General features: G+C 39.6%; 1 protein-coding gene across 1 annotated transcript in view; it reads left to right on the top strand.

Moving 5' to 3' along the window:
• The first annotated feature begins 438 nt into the window (after positions 1–438).
• MED11 (mediator complex subunit 11) overlaps positions 439–19535 on the top strand; it is a 278176-nt gene continuing 259079 nt past the window's right edge. The window contains exon 1 of the mRNA XM_044059180.1: positions 439–676. The gene's annotated coding sequence lies outside the window, so the exon portion shown is untranslated. The remainder of the gene's footprint in view (positions 677–19535) is intronic.

The raw sequence follows: 19535 nt of genomic DNA, 5'->3' as shown, positions 1-19535 counted from the left end.
TAGTTTCTCAAAGTAAGCTGAGGAAGGGTTTGTAGGGGGAAATTGGATAGAAAAAGATGAGGTTAGAGATTATCTAGACATGAGACAGCTTAGATTATTGAGGTAGTCAGGAAAGAAGAAAAATTATGACCAGAAACTATTAAAACTAGTTAACCTGGAGTAGTACTGGAACAAAGCTAGGTGTCATTAAGATAATTCAATAATTTAATTTTAGATAATAAAATGCCATTAAAATGTCACGAACGATAACAGCGTTTTCACTGGTGAAACAGAAAATTATTGTATTGATTAAAAAAGGGAAAACTACCCAAGAAGATGAAGGCATCAGCTTCTCCCTGCAAATCTCTAGTAAGTGTACTCCGCCTGGAACAAAAATGATAAAATGTGTGTTTCGCAGGGGAATTAAAATAACAGTGGGACAGGCTACTGAGGGATGGAGTACAAGAATTTGGGGATGATATGCAAAACAGGATAAGGCTAAGAATGATGTGTCTGCTGTCAGCAAAGATATTCTCACTCCTCGTTTCAAACAGTGGTGCTATCTACTTAATGGTTACCGTTACCAGTTGCTAAGTCTCTTCTGGATTGTTTATCGACGGAAGTATACGAAGAGCGTAATCGAGTACGTACTTGTATAGGCGTGGTTTGGGCTTGGGAGGAAAATGTGAACTGAGAGGTTTGTTGTAAGCCTTTTATCTTTTCAGGAGAATAGTTGCTGTGAATTAATAATAATAAATAGTGCTCTTTTAGATTTGTGAGGTTTTATATTCTTGTTTGTTATGGGGTTGTACGTTTGAAGTTTTTAACGCATGTTTATGTTGTGGCTCCCTAGAGGAACCCGTGGTTGGGAGGTGAACATCTCTCAACCTCTTGGTGCGAGAAGTCCATACAAAGCCCAACAAAGTGATTGTGTGTCTGTGGGGGGAACGATACAAAGTCCCGAAATAGGGACAGGTTTTAAGCATTTCACTTAAAAGTTGCTAGAGTGACAGGGTTTGTTATTTTTCTTAAGGATCCGAGGTCTGAAACTCGTGTATGCAATTATCTAATGAGTTTGATCCAAAGATCACCATCGCAGTTATTTGCCAGTAATCCAGAAATTGTATGGGGAGCAGACCAGAGACCAAAAATATCAGCCAAAAATCTGGACCTTCTGCGAAAAACTGGACTGTGGTTAAAAGGGAAGATAATTCAATTTGGCAATTAAACCGTGCAATTTAAGAGTGGTTTCTGACTTTGTAGACTCGCTGCATTATTCTGATATGTGTCAATGATTCCGAGTGCTTGTTTTGGGCATACCTCTCAACTTTAAGCATTCTAGACTAAGCAAAAGTCATGGGGGGCTAAAGCCCAAAACCATTAACATTAAAAAAAAAATTAACACTAACAGGTTTTGTTTCGGTATGATTATTTCCGAATTCTAAGAATTATGAGTCCAATGTTTGCCATTGCTGACAGCATCTCTCCGTGATTTACCACCATATCAAAAAATCGAGGGACAAGGCAAAATATAATAAGCAAAATCAAGAAGGTGTGGCTGCATTTATTCAGTTATTTCAGTGGCTATTTTTCTGGCATATGTGTTTAATTTATGCATACCTCCCCAGCATTCCCTCTCCAAAATGAGGAACAGTATTTTTCTTAGTATGGGGTTAATGGGTAAAGTTTAGAATAGTTGTTTCAGTTATGAAAGGTCATTGGAAGCAATAATGAATAACTAGTGGGCGTTACAAGGAGATAATGTTCTCCTCGCCCCCGTCATTTCAGTAATTTCCTTGTCATTACTGCACTTAACTAGCTATTAGGTTGTGCTGAATTTGCTTGTGTGTATTTAATTTTTGATTCAAAGATCTCACAGCCCACCCTCAGAAAGCCTCTCCAGAAAAAAAGCAAAAACAGCATCTCAAACTCCCAATAAAACACATCCTCAGCATCAATCGTGAAACTCTGTCCCAGGCATGCTACACAATAATCAATGGGGACTAAAACCAGCACTTAGCAGCTTAACAGACCCAAGACTCCAAAAGAATGGCATACGGCAAAAGAATTCCACGTGGTAGAGTGGTGCTTCCTCCGGACCCTGAAAAGTGCCATACGACCTGACTCCTACAACCAAAATAAGCTTGACTTAACCTTCAATGCAAATGTCTGCAAAACTGAGGGACCTACAGATTTACAAATAATAAAAATTTCATTGACCTAAGGGCAGATGGGCCCCTTTGAACTTGGTTGGTTTTTGGCAGATCCTGCCTCTTGAACTGTGATGAGGGTAAGGCAGTTCACACAGCCAGTGCCTACCTTGAAGGCCCAGCAAATATCATGAGCCAGCCCCACCACCTCAAAGTAAAGATACAATCAAACACATATATGTAGCAAAGCTCGTCACAATCAGAACCGGCAGGGCAATCCACAGGTGGGAACACGGGCTTCAAGACAGGAGCCGCATTAGCCTTGGTGGACGGATGTGTCGGAGTGTCCCACAGGGCTCAGTCCTTCCCACGGCATTTATTTTCTGGGGGGCTCGGCAGCAGGGCAGGCAAGGGCATTGTGATGCAGGCATAGAGCTAGACTTGGGGCTGGCACCATGACCAACTGAAGACAGACTGACACTCACTCCAGGTCTCACTCCTCCAGAAAGACTCCATAGAACATGCCAACCTTAAACTGGTGCCCAAAAAAATGTAGTCCTACAAAACCCAAAAAAAAAGGTAACCCCCCTAAATTACATAAGTGGTAATTTAAACAAAAAAGAAGAAGTGGTAAGGACCTGGGGACCCAAGTTGACAACCTCTGCAGTTTACACAACACCTCAAAGTGGAAAGTTTGACTCTACATTGCCCACCTGATCATGGAAGGATTCAATTCCAGATCACATCCAGATCATCCAGATCAGGAGACCCAGAGGTCATCAGACCATTGATGCAACTTATCAGACCATTCGAAGTACAATGCCCACACCTGCATGTACCTGAAAGACCCCCAAAGCCAGTGGGAAAGACCCCAAAAAAAGCTCCCAAAAGGGATAAAGGGATGCCAAACATATGTCAAACTCTCTCTGATGAAGAAACTCCATCTCTATTCGCTCCTGCTCGATCTCTCACTGAGCCTGGATATGCTGTGCCACACAAAGGCCATGTCCCGGACATAATTCAAATCAAATCCACCCCAAAATCCACGAGAGCAAAGAGAGCAAGAGACTTCAACACGAAACACGGATATAATAGGGGCGTGCTGGAGGGACAGGACCAGAGACTCAGACTCCCTACACTATGGATCCCAGTCCCAGTCCATGTGAGGAGGCAGGAGCCCTCACTGACTCTGTTCAAGAATCTTGTTGTGGAGAGGGGATGGTCGAGGTTTACCCCGAATCAATCTCGTATCACTGCTGGGACAGAGGCAGGCACAATAATGGGTAGTATATATTCTCATAAGGGGGGGTGAAAGCACACACACACACTGCTAGGCTTTATAATGCCCCCTAGGCAGATAGCCTAGTATGAACCTATGAACCTATGTAAAATAGTCCCGTTGCTTAATGTTTTGAAGTTGGTGTGGGACCTATAGTTGCTGTTGGAGGAATTATCAAAATATTAGTTATGTGAGCATTTAATAATATAAGCACACACACCGGTTGCAGGAATATTGACTGTACACATCATAGGTTTGATTATGATTTATTTTATTTATTTATTTTACATTTGTTTACTGGGATAGTCCGACTGGATACATGTCCATTTTCAGCAGAGGCCTGGGGAGAAAAGCTCCACATAGACAAACTTACATAGATTACACTGAAGTTAGAAAACAATTATAAAAATATTGATTATACACAATGGGTTAGTAGTGTTCCCTAGTAGGGACTCTTAATTCTCATGGGCAGACAATTAAAAGTAAAAGACATCAGATTGGGAGCAGAGCTTGGTGATGTAGTTACAAGTTATGATAATTGCAGAATATGCTTTTAGTTTATAGCTTAATCAGGGTTGCTACATGGACATAGCCAATTCACTTTGAGATTCTGAGTTTTTTTTTTTTTTAAGAGACTTTTGGGGGATTGTAGGGTTATATAGTTTGGCAACAAATTCCAGGTTTTGCCAATGAAGTTAGCAAACAGGGGTTCACCAGCAGAGTTATTAGCTTTGTGGGTTTGGACCAGTAGTTTATCAGCTGACCATAGGGATTTTAGGTTGCTATATGGCTTAATAATATTTTTAAGTGAGGGGGTATCCTCAGGGTGGTACAAAATTTTGTGCGCTATTAAGAGTTGATTGAATTGAATTAAGCTGGGCAGTTCTAGCCACTCTAGTTGTTTAAGGTTCTGGCAGTGGTGGGTTCTATAGGTGGAGCCAGTGGCGAATCTGGCAATATGATTGTAGCTATGGGACAGCTTACCTAGTTCGGATTTGTTGAGGTTTGAGAGTACAGGCGAGACATATAAAAGAGTAGAGAGTAGGTGTGATCGGGTGATTGCAATCCTAGCCAGTGGGGTTAAAAATGTCTTGTTTCTATACAGTGATCCAGGCTTCTTATTGATGGTCTGTATGAATTTGTTGACCTGTAGGTCAAATTTGAGATAGTCTATGATGACCCCTAGCAGTTTGGTGTGATTATCTGGGGAAATAGTGGTACCATTGTTAGATGTGACAGAGAATGAAAGTTTGGTGGATCTACTAGTGGGAGAGAAGAGTAGAAGTTTAGTTTTATTGGGGTTCAGAAGTAGGCGTTGGTTGGTGAGCCAGTTCTCAATAGTGTTAAATGTATTTTGGGTTAAGATTTGCAAGTCTGATGGGGAGGTGGCTGAGCAGATGAGTGGAATCATCTGCGTATTGAATGCAGGTGGCTTTAGGGATAGCAGTGTGGAGGTTGTTGATAAAAATAGAGAAGAGTAGTGGACCTAGTATGGACCCTTGAGGGACACCAAGTGTGAGAGGTAACTGGCTGGAGAGTTTGCCCTGACATAGTACCGCCTGCTGTCTACCAGTCAGGTAGGGCTGGAACCACTGGATAGCAGGCTTGTTAAGGGAAATAGATTTTAGAGAAAGAATGAGAGGTTCATGGTTGACCATGTCAGAGGTTTTTGATAGGTCAAGAAAGATGGCCGAGGTTAGCCTCTTGTCATTCCTGTTTTGGTTTATGGCAGTAGTAAAGGAAAGGAGGGCTGAGGTATGACCTGAAACCATGCTGGGAGTTTGATAGTAAGTTATTCTGTGAAAGGTTTTGCATTAGTTGCTTGTGTACACATTTCTCCATTATTTTGGCTAGTGGGGAAAGAATGGCATTGGGTCTGTAGCTGGATATGTCTGAGGAGTTACCACCTTTATGGAGTGGGATGATGTGAGATATTTTCCAGAGGGAGGGGGATAGCATTTTCGGATAAGGTTCTGTTGATGAGGATAGATATGGGATATGCAATGCCATCTGCAGCTATTTGTAGGTACTCTGCAGGGAGGAGGTCAGCAGTGAGGGTGGTAGGTTTTAGTTTTTTTAGAAGTGTTTTGATAAAACTAGTGGATATTGGTTGGAATCTAAATTCCGGGTGATTATTAGGTAAATTAGGCATGTGGTTTAAGTTAGAGGGGGTTAGTTAATTTGCTAGGGATTGGATTGTTTCAGTGAAAGTTATTAAAGGCGCTAGCTATGGTCCCTGTGGAACTATGGGTGTAGTTAGCTGGGGTTAGGGTGGTGGAGTGACCTGGACAAAGTAGTTGATTTAAGCCTGCCCAGAACTTTTGAGGGTTGTTGTGGTGTTTTTGTAGGTGATTTTGGTTGAAGCTTTTTTTATCCAGTAAAATAGATTTTTTTGTATCATTCCTGAGTTGATGATATTTTAGATGGTCAAGTGGGGCTTTGGTTATTCTCCAGCTGGCCCAGGCTCTGTTTCTAGTTTTGATTTTAGCTTTGGTATCTTTTCTGAGCCATGGTGCTGTATTTGATCTAGTTTTTATTGTACTTGCTGGAGCATGGGAATCAAGGATACTTAGGAATTTAGTGTTAAAGTGATCTGTGACCTCCTCTAATGTTAGATTTTTTTTTAGTTTTGACCAGTCAACTGCTTTTAATTAATTTTGGAATATAACAGCATCAAAGTTTTTCCTGTTTCTAAATGTTTTATATTTGGGCTGGTGAGGGTTTCCTGCCTTATGTTTTATGATATAGGTTAGACAGTGGTCGCTGAGGTCATCAGGGAGAGTACCAGCTGTGTACAGTTGGGGTTGGTTAGTAACTAGGATCCAGTCTAGGATACTTTCCTTATTGGTTGGTTTGTTTATCCTAGTGGGAGAGGTTATGGTCTGTTTAAACCCAGATAAGTTTATATGAGTGAGGGGGGGGGGTGGAGGGGCAGGGGTGCCAGTCGGTGTTAAAATCACCAAGAACTATGGTTTCTTGGGGATAGATAGTGGATAACCAGTAAAGGAGATGATCTAGGGTATTTAGGTTGTTTCCTGGTGGAATGTATGCACAGACCATGTTCGTGTTTGTTTTGGTTAATCTGTAGCTTGGTTATGAGGAGTTCATGTTATTTAATTGGGGAGGTTGAATGGTGTCTCTATTAATGGTTAGAGTATTTTTGTAAAGGACTGCCATCCCACCTCCTTTCCTTGTAGCACAGTCTAACCAGTGAATATTGTATCTTGGAGGTAGTATCTCATTGTCAGTAGTACTGGGCTTTAGCCAGGTTTCCGTAAGACACAATGTTTGGGGAGTGGGTTGCTAGGAGGGCGTGTAGGTCGGGAATCTTATTGTTAATACTTCTAATATTTAGGTGAAATGCTAGGAGGGAACTAGTGGGAGTATTCATGGGTAGCTTGACTGTGGGGGTTCTGGTAGGGGAGTGGAGGTTATTGGCTGTGGGTGGGCCAGGGTTCGGATGAATGTCTCCATGTGTTATAAGGTTATAGTGACAGGATATTTTGAGCTTTAGAAGTTTGTTTATAAGCTTTATATAGTATGTGTCTTTAGGATTATGTTTTGTGGCTGTACAGGGGTGATATTTTATAGAGGGTGGTATATTCGGTGTGCTGGGGAGAAGGTAGTGTTGTGTGAAGTCGTGGGTGTCTGTTTGACCATTTGGGTAGTGAATACCATGGTCAAGTGTTTGTTCGTAGGCAGTGAGATGCTAAAATAGCAACAGTGTAGGCATTTGGGTAATTAGTGTTTTGTTGCTTGTTTGCATTTTGATAGGGGGCGGGCCAAATCATGATCCAGTGAGTAAATACAAACCATAGTAGTAACTCATTGTCAGGCATGTATGATGCAAACAATTATGACCCCGCCCCCACACACTAATGTACAACCGCTTTATCTTAAAATTCAGTCACTCTGTGTCTTGGCTGCTTGCTGTCTATTGTATACAGTGCAGATGTGCACTGATGTTGATGGTGTACATCTCAGATGCCCTAGTATGATTAAATTAATGCATAAAAACCACCATAAATCCATAAGTGTTTTGATATTTTGTACCATGAATGTTTAATAAAATTCTTAACGGTGAGTGGGAAAGGAACCATTTGCGGGACATAGTTTAAAGGCTCAAAACGAGGAAGAAGCCTCCTAGCATACTTCTCACCTTTCCAGAATTCTGTAGAATATCCTGATATTTTTTTTTTTTTTTACTTTGTACTTTTAGTTTGTTCCTTGTAAAATGTGTGTTTTTTGGGCAAATCACTGGGGATTGCACTCACTAAATAACGACAGACACTTGACTGTCAGATTTCATACCCTTCAGAAAATGCATATTAATGCAAAGCCTTTCTTTCTAACAACTTTGTAAGTGCGATATTTAAAATCTGTCTCTGATTTTTGAGTCGTTGCCCCCCCCCCCATTATTTTTGGCTTTGTCCAGAGTCCTTAAATGTGTGTTTCTTACTATTAAGGTACAGTTCAGAGGTAATGTTGGCTGTTGTTACTTGTACTGGCTAGGAATTACTTGTTTGCCTGTCCTATTCAGAAATTAAAATATGCAATCATAAGCTGACCTAGGGCAGTTGGTGTGAAATAACAAGGTAGTGTGTTTCATTACCCCCCCCCCCCAACAGAAATTATACAAGTATGTTCCAGTTATACTGCTAGGCTGCATGACATTAAGCAGCTAAAACTCTTTAACTCCCAACTTTAGGAAGAGAATTGGATCTGTTTAATGTAAAACCCAAATGCTTTTTAAAAAAACATACAGTAAAAATTTGCATCAAAGCAAAAGTAAAGTAAACTCCACGGCTGAGGTGTTCAATAAAGCAAATACACAAGTTAAAATAAAAAGGTTAAGCGCTTTCACAGTCAACTGACTGCTTCTTCAGACCAGTATACAATCAGCTCAACCCTCTATTTAAACAGTCAACTACCAATCGCATACTAATTCCACGCAAATTATCACCTGCCTAATTATTAAAGCAGTATTTACATATGAAAATAAAAAATAGTATATGATAAATGTTCATTTAAACAGTAATCAAACAATGTCTCTGCTATGGGGCCATAAAATCTCAAACCTGTAAAAGCTCAACAAATGTAAAAAAAAAAAAAATATTCTCTTTAAAAACACTAATGTAGGAGTGGTCGAGCTTTCACTAAAGGTTTCAAAGATACCCTGTCATTAATACCAGGGTACCTATCGGCACAAAGATGCAATATTCAGTCCTGTTCCCTTATCTCAGTATAGTTCTTAAAATCTCCTCCTCTGTTTGAAGTTACAAGCTCTGATACTAAAAACTTAAAACTGTGACACTTATCTACTTCTAAAACATGCTGTGCTAATGCATTACTAGTTTTCTTATTCTTAATATTATTTACGCATTCTCAAATCCTCTCTTTAAAAAGCCTATTTGTTTTACTTAACATAATAAACAAACCAATCTTTGCAAAAAGCAAAATAAGTCCAATATTTTGTCATGCAGTCAGCAAATACAGAGGTCTCAATTATAAAACCCTGTGTAGGACGTGAAAACATACTTCCTGAATGAATATATCTACAAGCTTTACATCTCTTAGAGGGATATGTTCCTTCACAATCCGATGGTGGTACATATACATCCCTCATGTTCGTATGGCAGAGCTGCCTTTTAAGTGACAAAACTATTCCTGTATGAGAATCTTGGTGAACTCTCAACTGTTTGACCCACTTTATCATCTGTGCATAATATTGCCCAGTTTTTCTAATAATGTCACAAATATTTACATTACTAGAGTATGTCAGTGCCATCCTAACCTTACCCCTTTGTAATCATGCATCCCTCTGATTGTTACCCACTCTTCTGAAAAATAAGGTCTATCCATCATGCTTCTTACAGGCCACAGCTTAGTAATAGATTCTTCTACCTCTTTACTGTTATAGCCCCTTTCCACTAAATTTTGTTTAAGGCCTTCAAGGGCTAACTTGAGGCTCTCTTCATCATTATGCAACCTCATGGCCCTTAAAACTTGCCCCTTGACCACATTTCTAACTATATGATGGGGATGCAGTTTTATGTACTACTGTACTCTTTTTGCTTTCCTTCCTGTATAGTGTGTATTACTGCTGTCACATCTAAGAAATGTATAGCATCTCTGGAACATACACAGGTAAATTTCAAAAACGATGTAGTTGAAATAATCAGCAAATCTATAGACCAGCTCTAATGGCGCCTTCCGCATAATAAATTTGTCCTCCACGAACTGCTTATAAAATAAAATAATCAGATCGCTAAACTCATTATTCCTGATGACAGAATCATATTCCCATTTTGCTAATGCAAGGTGGCACATGCTGTTCCCATAGCTGAACCAACCTTTTGTAAATAATATCCACCATTGAATACAAAAACATTGACTTGGAATCAAATCTATTAACGTACAAATCAGATCAATCTTGTTGTGTCATATATTCACACTGCAGTCAAAAATAACATCACATTCTCAATGTTTTTAAAGAGTATATTTATTTTTTATATGTATGTTGAGTTTTTTTTTTTTTTTGCAGGTTTGAGACTTTGTCTCATAGTGGAGACATTGTATGTGTGACTAGTGTTTAAATGAACATTTACCATAATTAATTAATTTATGCATGTGTATCTATATATATCTATATCTATATCTATATATATATATATATATATATATATAAAATCTCCTACTATTGCACAAAATCCTACCTAACTGAAACCAAAAAACTGAACACACTTTAGTGAAACTGCTTTTCACTGAAAAAACACTTTCATTAAACTGTGCAAAAAAATATATAACAAAATTAAAAAAACAAAAAAAAACATATTACTCATGTTTATGCAGGGGAGCAAGCCCCCCCCCTGCACCCCTACTCACTGCGCGATCAGCCCCTCCCTGCACCCCTACTCACTGCGCGATCGCACTACAGTGGGGGAAAGGGAATATTCCCTTATCCCCACTGTACTGCGATCTCAGCAACGGCCATTCCCCCACGATTTTCTTTTTTTTTTAGCACACTTTCACAAAAGTGCTTTTTCGGTGAAAAGCACTTTTGCAAAAGTGTGCTCGGTTGTTTCACATTCGGTGAACGGCCGTTCGATATATGTAATTTTTTTTTACTTGGATATATACCGTTCTAATAATTAGGTGATAATTTGTGCGGAATTAGTGCGTGATTGGTGGTTGATTGTTTAAATAGAAGGCCTAGCTGATTGTATGCTGGTCTGACGAAGCTGCCATATGACTGTGAAAATAATTACCCTTTTTCTTTTAATTTATGTATTTGTTTTATTAGTGTTTTAGTTTCAGCTGTGGAGTTCGCTTTACTTTTGCTTTGATATACACTGTATCTTGAGTTGCAGCCACCTTTATCATCCTGTGGACCTTTGTTCTACATATAGTAAAAATCTGTTTTATTGGATGAGTTGTAACTGCAGGGCACTTCTAACAGTAACGTGTAACTACATTGCCTGTGTAGAATGCCCCCCCTTAGTTATGAGTAATTATTACCATATGGTTTAATTGGACATTTTGCTTGTACCTATCAAATGCAGTTTTCACTCATTATGTCAGTAATACCTGATTACTTCTGAATCGGTGTGAAAACCAGATGAGGAGTTACTGCAGCAGATAAAAAGCTGGGAAGTGGGTATATGATTAAACCCAGTCAAGACACCTGTCTAAGATGAAACTTTCCCGTGGAGTGATGTATGAGTAACACCTTTCATGTGGTGGTGTGAAACTGAAAGCAATATGGGTGTACTGCTGTTGTGAAACTTAATAAAATTCTGAACAAAAGCTAAAATTGTTCTGAAGAGTCAAATTATTGTTACATTGTGATTCACTTATTCCCTAGGATAATCAAATTAATGCTAATATAGCAATATAATTGTTATATGCATTTTTAGAAACAGCATCATTTATGTCAGAAATTCATATTTAGTCCTAGTGTTCATTCACCAATGTGAAGTTACAAGAAGTCAGTGTCGAGGATTCCATGTTGACATCTCTACTTGCATTGCAGAGAACCATAAGTGGGAGTGGGGTAACCCCTCTTCCCAAACATTATATACCAAATCCAAGATCACAGTATCTTGGAGAAGAGTGAATATTTCATTTACGAGGTCAAGACTACTGTGTCTTGCAAGTCTGGCTTTTTGGCCATTCAGTAATGGCAGCCCTGTGATTTTATATGGTTGCTCAGTGTCAAGAAAGCACACTGGGAAGAACACTGCAAAATATACATCCAACTGAATTGGAATCTCTTTTGGTACAGGAATTTCTACCCATCTTTCTAAACTGTTGTGTTCTTCCTCTGTAGTTCAATGTGCTTATGGTGGCCATCAAGATAAAATAAGCAACATTGAAGTCTAGACATTTTTAGGTAAGCAACTTAACACTCTGCCATTCACTTTTCTCTTGGTTTTGAATGCACTTTTTTTTTGTAAACACATGAGAATTTTCTTGAGTTACTAGTCCATTTAAAAGCAGATGAAGTGTCTAGTAGCCTCATTAATATGGCAAATGCATCTTTTTTACTTTTGGAATAAGGTGTATCCACTTGTGGGATCTCTGACTTAAGTTGTGCATGCTCATTGCTGTCAAGTTGGCTTGGTGGCCGACGATTGAGGTAGAGGGATAAGGGTTACCAGAGGCGAGATTAGTCATATTTTTGGTTAGGAGCTGCTTGGAGCTCACACTGTATAAGAAGTGTGCCTTTGTGTTGTAATATGCTGGTACAAGTTGAGTGCCATGAACCATGACACTGTGAATGTAAGGTGAGCAGTCTGGATGAAGGCTGATCATTAGTCTGCAAATTTTTAGTAGGTATTGCATTGTGTATTTACAGTATTTATTTATTTTATTTCACGTTTGTTAACCGGGTTGGTCCAACTGAGCACAAGCTAAGTTTCAGTGGAGACCCGAGGAGAAAAGTTCCAACAGTAGTACATTTACATAATTAAACATATTAGAGTATTAAACACCCAACCAAGTAACACAAACTGAGAAATCACAAAGCAGGCTGGTGTTACAAGAAACAAGGATAAAATTTATTCTTAAGCGCTTTCGTCAGATTACAGTGGAGTGCCTCCACCCCACTCCTTAAATACTCAATACAAACACATTCCAAACCAATTTGTAAAAAACACCATAGGCATTTAAAGGTACAGACTCCCTGTTTGCTCCACAATTATACATGCAAGATAAAAACTAACTATTCAACATGTACTTTAAACTTAGTATTTTGACAAAAAATCATAAAGTGAACAATTGAATAAAAAATCAACAATCAGCTTTTAACTTCAAAAAGCTGGTTATTGAAACCATTTCATTCAATCCTGGAAAAATATTGGCGTTTACCCTTAATTGCCATAACAGTTCTTTGTACTCAAGCCAGTAATCCATAGGACTTCCTCTCTCATCCATAGTCGGCTGTTCAAGAACTGTGAATTTAAAATTGTGATGTGCTTGCCCAGTGAATTTTTTAGGTTCATTTTCCTAATAAATGCTGGTAAATAGTGTATGAAAGACATTTTTGGTCTTGCCTATATAAAAACAGGCACACTTCTGACAAATAACATATATGACATTCTTACTGCTACAGTTGTACTTTGAAATTTCACCCATCCATATCCGTTAAGAAAACACTGTCACCTTTCAGAATATACTTGCAGTGAGTACACTGCTTGCATTTGGACATTCTCCCTAATGCTCCAGCCGTATTGACACTTTTCTTCCTCTCTAAGATATTTTTAACACTGGTGTCCTTTCTGTACACTACCACAGGGGCTTCCCCTACTCTCTCTCTTATGGCATTGTCTCCTGCCAAAATAAACCAGTTCTTAGACAGTGTCCCGAATCAGTGGGAACTGAGGGGTGTAAGTTAATATAAAACCATGGTGAAAACGACCAGAGGATGAATCCCTGCGCTCCAAAGGAGCACACAATCTGGAGATGTAAGGGATAAAAATGTCCCTCAAGTCTCTTCCTAGTCACTTCATCAAGAAGAGGTAACAAATTGCTCAGGATAACCTCTTTGTACCAACATATTCAATAAAACTTCCCTTTCTGCATAAAAAGCATTGATCCTACAAGTCATGCAAGCCAACCTCACTCCCTGCTCCTTAACCAGGGAGCGTTTCTGATGTACAGGATGCCCGCTCTCATAATGAAGAAGGGAGTTTGAATAGGTTGGTTTTCGATATATGGTAGAATAAAATTGTGCAGAGGTATAATCCTTGCTAATCCTGATGTCCAGGTAACTGATGGAATCGACATGAGTTTCCATAGTGAATTCCAGAAATGTAGTGCTAGAATTGAGGAACAAAAAAGTTCCAACTGGTCTTGGTTACCTTTCCATAAAATCAGGATGTCATCAAGGTGTAACATCCATAAAACTTACACCATGACATCCCCGTAGATGGAAAAACTATGGTAAGTTCCCACTGAGTCAGGACTATGTTTGCAAAAACTGGGGCACAGGCTGCATCCATAGCCACACCTGTACTCTGTTTGAACAATTGACCCTCATAGAATACAAAACTATTCCCCAAAACAAGTTCCATCAAAGTTCTCAGAGTCAAAATTTTGGTATGTGAAAAATTGGTATGCTGACATAAAAAATCATAAAACATATCCACTCCTTCTGTGTGAGGTATTACATTAAATAAATCCTTCACGTCTGTAGTGGAAAACATAATGTGATTGCCAAAGTATTCCTGTTTTATTTTTTTTGAGACAATCCCAGGAGTCCCTGATGAAATCTGAAAAAGAACTTAAACAGTTCTTTAACTGTATGTGTAAGAACTTGGCTATTAGGAGAGTCTTAGATCCTTTTGCATCCACAATTGGTCTTAAGGGTGGGTGCTAGATATTCTTTTAGATCTTAGGGACCCCGGAAATAGTGGGAATCCTCGTATGCTTTTGCGTACAGTAGTTGAAATCTACTTCTGAAATTTGGTTTCAAAAGTAGATCCATGAGGACCATATCAACATGACTGTATGCAATATTGAGTTCATTCTGGGAAACCTGCTGGTACCCTTCCCCCAATAAGTGACTTGACATACTGTCAGAGTATCTCTATTGGTCCATAACCACTAATCCTCCTCCCTTGTCCGGTTTCATGGCCCAGATGGTTTTGTTGTTTGATACACTATTCAGGAGGTTTCCTTCTGAGTAAGGTTATGTGATATGGTGCAGTATTTTTTCCTAGTGAGGTCTCTGATGTCATTCGAGCATATACTTTGAAACAGCTGAATTGAAGGACATAAAGGGGGATTTGCTACACTGGCTTTTCTACATGTCTCAGCAGTATTGTGTACCTGATTGCCGTCACTCAGAGTCACATTATAATTCAATGTCCTGGTAAACAGCATTAAGTCAAGCAAAGTTTTTTCTAAATTATATTTCCTCAAAGGCACAACATTAAGGCCCTTCTGAAAGAGGTTGGCCCATTCTTTAGTAACCAGGGTACTGCTCAGATTGTAAATTTTGAAGTCATGATGGTCATTTTCAATGATTTTCACTTCGCCGTTCGTGCTATCAGGTGACAAACTGTGCCAGTTCTCCCGAATCCCCCTACCTCTCCCACCCCCTTGTTGGTACTGTGGGAGATGAGAATATTGTTCGCCCTGGTATATCATGTTCAAAGGCCTCCTGAACTGGCGATTTTGCTGCCAAATTCTCTCTGACCTTCTCAGGGGTGGGCCTAAAGGGATGGGACCGGGGTTATTGTCACCTTGATACTCAGATTCAACCATACCCTCATCAATAAAAACATCATTATTGTTGTTAGAGTTAGTGGTGCCATTGTTGACATGACCATTTACACTTAAGGGGTAAGCTATACCACTTTCGTAATCTTTAGCATCCCTTAACAGTTTCTTATTCTTCTTTTCTTTAATTTTGTCCATAACCTTGTCAATGTTGTTGTCTTTCGGCTTTTCCTGGGTAGGGGTCGCTACAGCAGAACTCCAGTCCGCTAATGATTGGCAGTAGATTTTCACGAATGCCGAGGTGCTAGCTCTATGTTCAACCTCAGCGAAGGCACACCCATTTACGCATGTCTTTCGAACGCCCACCCAACTGCGGGGAGGACATGCAGACTCCACACAGAAGGCACTCCCCACACTCCAATCGAGAATCGAACGGGAGAACCTCTTGCTGTGAGGCAACAATGCTACCGCTGCACCACCGTATTTACAAAAATAGTATTGTATTCATTGAGCTTGTTAGAAAAATTAACATCATTCTTAATACTAGCATCTAATTTGTTCACAACACCTTGAAAAACAATTTTTTTCTTATTGTCATTAACCAGCAAGTGTAACCATTCACATCCCTGGCAATTGAATAAAATAACCAGATATTTATGTAAATCACTGTTGAAAGTTAAGCCATTAGGAAAACGCAAATATCTAAGTCCTTTAGGCACTTGTTTGCGCCTAAGATGTGTGAATGTAAGGTGAGCAGTCTCGAAGGCTGATCATTAGTCTGCACATTTTTAATAGGTATTGCATTGTGTGTTTACAATATTTATTTATTTATTTATTTTATTTCACGTTTGTTAACCGGGTTGGTCCAACTGAGCATAAGCCAAGTTTCAGTGGAGACCCGAAGAGAAGTTCCAACAGTAGTACATTTACGTAATTAACATATTGGATTACATGGGTTGTAGACGGTGGCACTGACAAAAAGGCAGGAGTCTGAGCTAGTTGTGGCAGAGTTGAAGATGTTAAGATTTGCACTGGGTGTGACGAGGGTGGACAGGATTAGGAATATGTATATTAGAGGGTCAGCCCAGGTTGGAAGGTTTGGAGACAAAGCCAGAGAGGCAATATTACATTGGTTTGGACATGTGCTGAGTAGGGGTGCAGAGTATATTGGGAAAAAGATGCTAAGGATGACGCTGCCAGGTAGCAGGAAAAGAGGAAGGCCTAAGATAAGGTTTATGGATGTGGTGAGAGCGGACATGCAGGTGGGTGGTGTGACAGAGCAAGATGCAGAGGACAGGAAGAAATGGAAACAGACGGTCCATTGTGGCAATCCCTAATGGGAGCAGCCGAAAGAAGAGTAGTATTAGATTACAAGGATAGCCAAAGAGAAAAATAAAATACAGCATAGTTAACATATACAGAGATGTCATTTAATTAAGTACAGTAACATGATTTCAGAACAATAACAAGGAGGCGTATGCAGTTTGCAGTCAGGAATTGTTGGGATTGAGTATGTTTTGTGCAGTCTGAGAGTAGTCAGGTAGGATCCTGACAGGGACAGATCCAGATTTTCTGGAGGTGGAGTTTTACTTCTATTTTAAAGCTGTTTGCATGTGTGATATTTCCTAAGTCTGAGGGGAGGTTGTTCCAGGTTTTGTTATGGATGATTTATAAAGAAGATAGCATATGTTCATTTTTGGTGTACAAGTTTCGAGAAGTAATTTTTCCGATCTACGGGGGGGGGGGGGGTGAGGGGGGAATAGTAAGAAACAAACCAAACTGGCGAGAGAGGGACAAGCAGTGGGTTTATTAAGTATGAGGTGGGTTAAGTGTAGTTGGGGCAGTTTTAGATTGTGGGAGAATTCAAGCCATTGTAGCCTGTGGAGAGCTGTGCAATGGTGGGTAGGATCTTGTAAGTTGGCAGCTTTGTTATTGGTTTGTTCTAGCTTGGGGAGTAGGCAGGATTGGAGTAAGTAAGTTGATAAGGACTGGTGATCCATATAGGAGGCTGGGAAGGAGTCTAGGGCTAGGGTGTGTCTAGATTCAGCAGAGAGGAATTTTGAGTTACGGTAAAGCAAGCCAAGTTTTTGGTTAATTTTCTTAATTGCATGGTATACATGAGAATCAAATTTAAGTTGGTTGATCAATGGTCATTCCAAGCAGTTTTGTGTTTGTGTCTATATGTATGATGGTATTGTTCAGTGAAGTGCTTAAGGTGGTCATTATTTTTGGGGAGAAAGAGGAGTAGCTTAGTTTTTTGGGGGTTTAAGATGAGCTGATTGTCAACTAGCCGTTTTTTCAACAAGAAGGAAAGATTGTTTAAATGAATATATTTTTAAATATTAGCTCAACTATTTATACAAGAAGGAAAGATTGTTGTGTGTGAATCTGAAGTTGTGTGATTGAATCTGAAGTTGTGTGTCAGACTGGAGTCGTTGGCATATTGTATGAGGGTAGAGAGGAAGGTGAAGTGGAGGTTGTTAATAAAGATGTTGAAGAGGAGAGGTCCAAGAATTAGAGCCCTGAGGTACACCAGTGTATATAGGTAGGAAAGAAGAGCAGGACGATATCCATCCAGATTGAAGCCTGTTGGTGAGATAACTTGAAAACCAGGAGAGAGTTGAGCTGGATAGATTAAGGTTCGCTAATTTAGTCAGAGGTTTGGGGTGTGATACCATGTCAAATGCCTTGGATAAGTCCAGGAACAGACATAATACTAGATTAATGCTGTTTCTAGCTTCAGCAATGGTGTGGGTAAAGGATAAAAGGGCTCTAGAAGTACTGTGGTGAGGCCGTAAACCATTTTGTGTGGAGGTGAGGAGGTTGTTTTGGAGGAGTTAGTTAAGTATTTGGATGTGAACACATTTCTCTAGAATCTTGGATAGTGGGTAAAGTATAGCAATAGGCCTGTAGTTATAGGGATCATTGGAGTTTCTGCCTTTGTGAAGGGGGATAATGTAGGAGTATTTCCAGATTTTGGGTACAGTAGCTTCTTTAATAGATTGATTTAATGAGAATCGAGAATGAGAATAGAGACTGGATAGGCAATGGAGTCTGCTGCAAGTTTGAGGAATTGAGGAGGAAGCTTGTCTGCTGAGGAAGAGCATAGTTTGAGAAGTAGAGACTTTATGTAGGAGGTAGATATAGAGTTTAAAGAGAAACTTTGTTATTGTTTGTAGGCAGGGGAGGTGTTTCTTGGTGGGGATTTTGGTTTGTAATTAGCTAATTTGCTTATAGAGTCAAAAAAATTGGTTGAGAAGAGAGGCTGTCTCTTGGTTGGGAGGTTTGGTTAGAGATTGGGAGTTTTGAGGTTTGCCAGGGTGGAGTGTAGACTTAATACGTCTCCAGAAATTTTGGGGGTTTGATTGAGTAGTGGGTTATGTATTAGTGTAGTAGGTCTTTTTATTGTTGTATATTTGTTTTTTTGGTGTGTTTCCTGAGTTCTTTAAGTAATCGGAGGTGGGAGGGGGATTTACTTTTAAGCCAAGCTTTGCAGGCATAGTCTCTTTTATGCATTAGTTGACGGGTACCTTTACTGAGCCAGGGGGTGAAATTTGACTTTATTCTAATTTTATGTGAGGGGACGATTGAGTCTAGAGTGTTTAGGAAGATGCGGTTAAATTCAAGTACAATATCTTCAAGAGTAAGAGAAAGCAAGATGGACCAGTTAATGGCAGAAAGACTGTTATTGAGTGTGGAAGGTTTGAAGTTTGAGTTTGCAGCAGAATTTGTAAAGATGTGATTTTTGTTGTTTGGGTGAGAATCTCTGAATACAGATGGGTAGGTGGCCACTCGGGGCATCAGAAAGTGTAGTGGGGTTGTGATTGAGTTGGGGGTTGTTACATAGGATCCAGTCAATTATTTTCCCTTGATCTGAATGTTTGGAGAGTCTTGTGGGGTTGGAGTTAAGTTGTGTGAAACTGAACAAATTGATGCTTTGGACAGGGGATAGGGTCTTTAAAGATTTCCAATCTATAGTAACATCTCTTAGTATTATAGTTTCGTAGGGCAGATTTAGAGAGAGTAAGGAAAGTATATTTTCAAGAATTTGGACGTTCTTTCCGGGAGTAATATAGACAGCAGCAATGGCAAGCTTTTTGTGGTTGTTACGGTGGTAGTTAACTATTAGGATTTCTGCTGGGTGAAAGTCAGATGGGTTTACAGGGATGGGAGAGAGAGTGATAGTTGTTGAGCTAAGCAGTTGGGTAGAAGGGTGGATTTTTAAGGCTTGGGTGGAGCAAATTTGTGTAGGTCCTGGGTTAGGGTGGGTATCACCTGCTTGTAGGAGGATGGTAGGTTTTAAGTTAGGTTTTGGAGGAAGTTTTTTTTTTTAAATGTGTGGTTAAGCATAATGCAGTGGGTAGGAGATAGCCAGAGTAGTTTATAATGGGGAAAAAGTGAGA

The sequence above is a fragment of the Protopterus annectens genome, chromosome 17.part0, assembly GCF_019279795.1.
Source record: "Protopterus annectens isolate FY-2018-M chromosome 17.part0, PAN1.0, whole genome shotgun sequence".
In the NCBI taxonomy this organism is placed as follows: domain Eukaryota; kingdom Metazoa; phylum Chordata; order Ceratodontiformes; family Protopteridae; genus Protopterus; species Protopterus annectens.
This window is presented reverse-complemented; position numbering and strand designations above follow the sequence as displayed.